General features: G+C 37.2%; 1 pseudogene; it reads left to right on the forward strand.

The window, feature by feature from the left end:
• The window catches only part of LOC109219250, a 4,789-nt pseudogene extending 3,784 nt beyond the window's left edge, over positions 1–1,005 (forward strand).
• Positions 1,006–5,249: the final 4,244 nt, after the last annotated feature.

Genomic DNA, 5,249 nt, shown 5'->3' on the forward strand with positions numbered 1-5,249 from the left:
CTCGTGAAAGAGGAAGAACTGCTCTACAACTCCCCATACCCCCTCCCCCCCCACCCCCCCCCCCGCCCCTTTTCTCATTCCAACAGTCATGAAGCAGAATTAAGCTCTGATGTGTTTGAAAGCTGGAATACTATGTTAAATTCCATATTTTCACCAACATTTATCTGCATGTTTTAGTATTCACTACCAAATACGTTACCATGTGTCCAAAGAGTGTCATGTAAATTGGGATCAGTAAGTGCCAACTACCTATGTCCTCCAACACTCTCCTTTTTCTCATCCCTACAGCCACAAAGCAGAAACAAGCAGAAAATTTTTTACGCATCAATTCTAGCCAAGTACAGCTCCAAATAATCTTCTCTTTTTTAGTAACCACCAACTGATCTGGCTCTTTCTTTGTAGGAGAAAAGAGGACGGCACATATCAAGGAACCACGTGGCAAATCAGATTTAAACTTGATTCGGTCAATCAAGGAGGAACTTATAAATTGCGCATTGCAATTGCATCTGCAACTTTAGCTGAAGTGCAGGTACACTGATCCTTATTGATGTTAACATAGCTCTTATTTGGCAAATAACTAACTTTTGTATTGATGAAATTGTGTCAATTACCTAATACTTTCTATCTTCTTGTACTTGCAGATTCGAGTGAATGATCCAAACACAAACCGGCCTCTATTTTTGACGGGATTGATTGGAAGAGATAACTCAATTGCCAGGCATGGAATTCATGGGCTATATTGGTTGTACAATATAGACATACAGGGAAATCTGCTAGTGCAGGGAGATAACACTATTTACTTAGGTCAACCAAGCAACCAAAGTCCTTTCCGGGGGATTATGTATGACTATATTCGTCTTGAAGCTCCACCAAACTAAGCAATATTCAGAGTTCCCTTTTTGTACAGTGCTCAAATAATTCCAATTCAAAGTAAGTGTACTAGTAATTGTTAACTCTTTGAATTGTATTACCAGGTATTAATTTCTGGTTTGTGAAGCAATAAAATTCCACCATTTGCCCAGATGTACATAGTGTTTCTTTTTCTTTTCGTTTATAAACTTCCCTCCACGGATTGTAGACACTCAACATTCGGGGACCAAATTTCCACTATTAGTCTACTAAATTAAATTATCACTAGAAGAATACATGAAGTTTTGATGATCTTGTCCACAAAAATCTCCAGTTTTCCATTTTGATTTTTTTATTTTTTATTTTTAATATTGAGATTAACTAAACCATTGTCTAGCTTATCTAATTAAAATTAATTGGTAAATATCAAGTGCTGAAACTGATTATTTGGTTTGAAGTGATGATCCTGATAACAAGCAATTAATATATTTACAAAAGTTATAAATTTAACACTATCTTTACATAAAAAATAACTACATTAATTGATTGAAGAGGGATTTTATTCTGAAAAGGATATATTGGCGTTTACAAAAATAATACTAGGGTTGAAGTAGTAGAAAAAATTGGTCAACCCGAAAGTATTTATATGATGAAACGCCATAAGTTGGGAGATGTGATAAGCATCGTAGGCATATAAATTTTACTTAAATTAAATTTATAAAATAATTTGGACTATATTTTAAATTCAAGATATATTGGTCGAAATAAATATATGGGCCAATATAATTGAATTAATTGGGGCATTTGCATCTATACCCGCTTTTTGGGTCACGTTTTAACTTGTGCCCGCTTTGCAAAAAAAATGCAAGCGTACCCACTTTTTCGCGTAACTTCAGCATACGGGGCTGAATTAACAAAGGCAATCACGCAAAACTTCGGCATTCTAGTAGATGGGACTGAAGTAGCAAGTGTGCTGAACGAAGTGTGCTGAAGTTTTTGTTTGTAATTGCTGAACTTTAGCATAGTTGCTGAAGTTTTTGTTTTTAATTGCTGAACTTTAGCATAGTAGCTGAAGTTTTTATTTTGTAACTGTCGAACTTTAGCTCTAGAGCTGAAGTTTTTGTTTTGTAACTGTCGAACTTTAGCTCTAGAGCTCTACGGGGCATGTTGTACCCACACGAAGTAACTTAAAGCAACATTAACAAGAACCAAGAAACATCAACACGTTACCAATCCAATCGACAACTGAAATCTCCAATTTCCGCCAGACCCTATTCACCAAACAACAATATAAAATTAATAATTAATTTCTCTTGTCCCATTTTCACATCAAAATTGTGCATCAGATTCAAGTTGCAAAACCAAGATAGAACCTTTACAGCTGAGGGTGTCGGCGAAAAGGAAAAAATGATTGAAAATTTATAGGATTCACCGGAGAAATAAGAAGAAGCAGATAGAGATGAACCTTACTTCTGGAAAAAGAAAAGATAAAAACTTTGAGGAGGAGAAGGAGGAGGAGAAAGGGGGCTGAAGTTGTTTAAAAAGTGGGTACAAGTTAAAACTTTTTAGAAAAATGGGTATAGGTTAAATGGGGGCGACCAAATAGGGCGCCCCGTGCAATTTTTACAAATTAATTATATAAGTCCAATATATATGGATTAAATAAATAAGTCTTAATCCATTAGGCTAGCCCATTTAATTGGTCTAAAGTGATGAGGCCACTTCATTAAGCCCAAGATGTCATCTTCTTAGAGGCCTAGTTTGGTGCCACGTGTCAAATGATGTGGCGCGCCACGTCAAACGGAAGAGCCAATAGGATTGTGCCACGTGTCAAAATGACAAGGCATGCCAAAGTCACACTAAAAGGCCAATGAAATCGTGCCATGTGTGCAAGTGACATGTTCTGGCCTATCAAATGCGGCCATGTCACACTTCAATATGATTGGTTGGAAAGAGTTTGTTCTTATCATGGCTCTTCCCCCCACAACTATAAATAGGGGTCTTCATAACTCAGAAAAGACACCAGAAGTTATAAGAAGAAGCAAGAGAGAGCTCGTTGATCAAACGCCGCAAATTTCTCTACAAGTTTCAAGCTTCAAGCAATCAAGTTCAAGTTTAAGAAATCAAATTCAAGTTCAAGAACGAAGAACAAATCAAGTTCAATCTCAAGAACGAAGAACAAATCAAGGTCAAGTTCAAGCAATCAAGCTCAAGCTCAAGAACAAGATCATCGTTCGTGGAAACAAATATAGATTCAAGATCAAGCTCAAAGGCCCTTGAATTTATTTACTATTGAAAAGAAGAATCAGAGGATTCGTAGAGATTGTAACACTCAAATTTTTGAAATAAAATACTATGATCGTTGCAATATTTTTCGGTCTTGATTTCATTTACTCGATGAAAATTTATTGTCCACAAATTCTGGAACGCCTAGTGGGACAATCTCTACCTCTCATCTCAACTTTTCAATCACCAACGTTCAAGAACATTGAAATGGCTTCTAAGAAAATCAACTCCAGATCAACATCCACCAAGGCTGCTAACTCCAGGTTCTATGCTGATGTGGAAAGCATCCTCGATGTTACCTTTGGAAGCTTCGGACCAGTTACGAGGAGCAAAGCAAGCTCTTTAGGACAACAAGCACCCCAAGTGTCGTCCGTATCAACCCCTATTTTCGAATCTTCATCCTCAAAAGGAGCAAGATCTTCCACAAACGCACTCGAAGGAGGAAGCGATGTTGCTGAAATGATCAATGTCGCGCCCCCTTTTTCCTCCGCGGAGAAGGTTCGGGTTTCGACATTCATAGGGGTAATAACTCATTTCCTTTTGGGAATTGGGTATTTAAAGAGTTGCCACCTAACGGATTGTGGTGCGTTAAGGCACCCAAAGTAATTAACTCATGGACTAGTTTGCATTACCAGAGATTAGGGTAAGGGCTCGAAATAACCTTGAGGGGAAGGTGTTAGGCACCCCTCTCGGTCTACAACTGTGGGTCTCGACCGAACTTATACTTACGAATTAGTCCGTTAACAAATAAATAGTTGAATCAAATAGTTTGCAAGTAAAGCACGTTGGACATTGTATAACTCAAATAATAAGACAAGATTTTGAACAAGTTGTATAAAACAAAGTTTTAAACAAAAAGAATTTTGGGAAAGGAGGGGTCCTAGGTTGGTTAGCCTATAGGATCACCCCACACAATGTCCGGACAAAACTCCTCAATGATGGGCTACACGTGACATTAGCGCTTAGTCATCATATCCCATATCTACCCTTCCCACCCCCTTAGTGGTTATTAATGCGAGTGTTGGTTAGCGATCTCTATTGCATGCTGTTACCCGTCCCTTCTTAATGGTTCTGGAGGAATTTTAGGACGTCTACCTATAGTTAGTTCTAGACAGACCCCTAAGGTCTTAACTGAGAAAATACTAATGCGACAGGCAAGAACAAATAGGACATTAGCAAATAGAAAGCATGAAATAGCAGATAAGAGGCTCATGTTCACCTCCACGGATAATGCATGTTAACAACACGACTCAAACACAAATAAGGGCAATATTGTTAATCAATATCCTAAGATGTGATGTCTAGACGAATATCAGAACACATGAGATGTGCAGTTTATAAACTCAGAAATAATGGCCCTGTCAGTTTGCCTACTGATTTTTAAGCTTGTTAAAATCAGAACGACATTAAGTAGCAGAAACAGCTTCAGGAGTGCAGGATTTGAAAACGCCCTATAGGCTTGCCTACACGTTGAATAGTGGTGTCCTAAGAGCGTGATAACTACGTTTGACATAGTAAAACAGTGGACAGATTTTAAAACAGACTCTTGAGTTCCTATAGGCATGCTTTCTAATAGTGAATTAGGGAAATACTCGAAAGAATTCATTTTAGGGAAAACAAACCACTAATTAGACCAGTTTCGAAGTAAACTAATCATGAACTGGATTAACTTATTTAAACTAAACCGATTTTAGATCTATCGGCAGAATTCTGACGTTGTTCCCAGTAGGCATGGTATCTAATTGTTAAGAGCTAATGTTAGAAACTTGTAGGCATGATAACAAATGAAAACACATGTAAATACTCGTTATAACAGAAGTTGAACTGGATCATATCCTATAGGCATGGTATCTATTTGTGAAGTTGATTTTAAGACCTATAAACATGATTTCTATTATTGGAAATCACTTGAGACCTATAGGCATGATTTCTAACATGGTAAGGCAAACATAAAAAATATAAAATCCTATAGGCATGGTTTCTACCCATTTACCCCACAAATATGTAACTACCCACGCTTTTTTCACTAGTCACCCCAATATTCGTTTACAAATTATTACAAACCATATGAATGAATTACATAAATAGATAAAAAAAGAAAAGAAGAAGTTACA

The sequence above is a fragment of the Nicotiana attenuata genome, unplaced genomic scaffold (genome assembly GCF_001879085.1).
Source record: "Nicotiana attenuata strain UT unplaced genomic scaffold, NIATTr2, whole genome shotgun sequence".
Lineage (NCBI taxonomy): Eukaryota > Viridiplantae > Streptophyta > Magnoliopsida > Solanales > Solanaceae > Nicotiana > Nicotiana attenuata.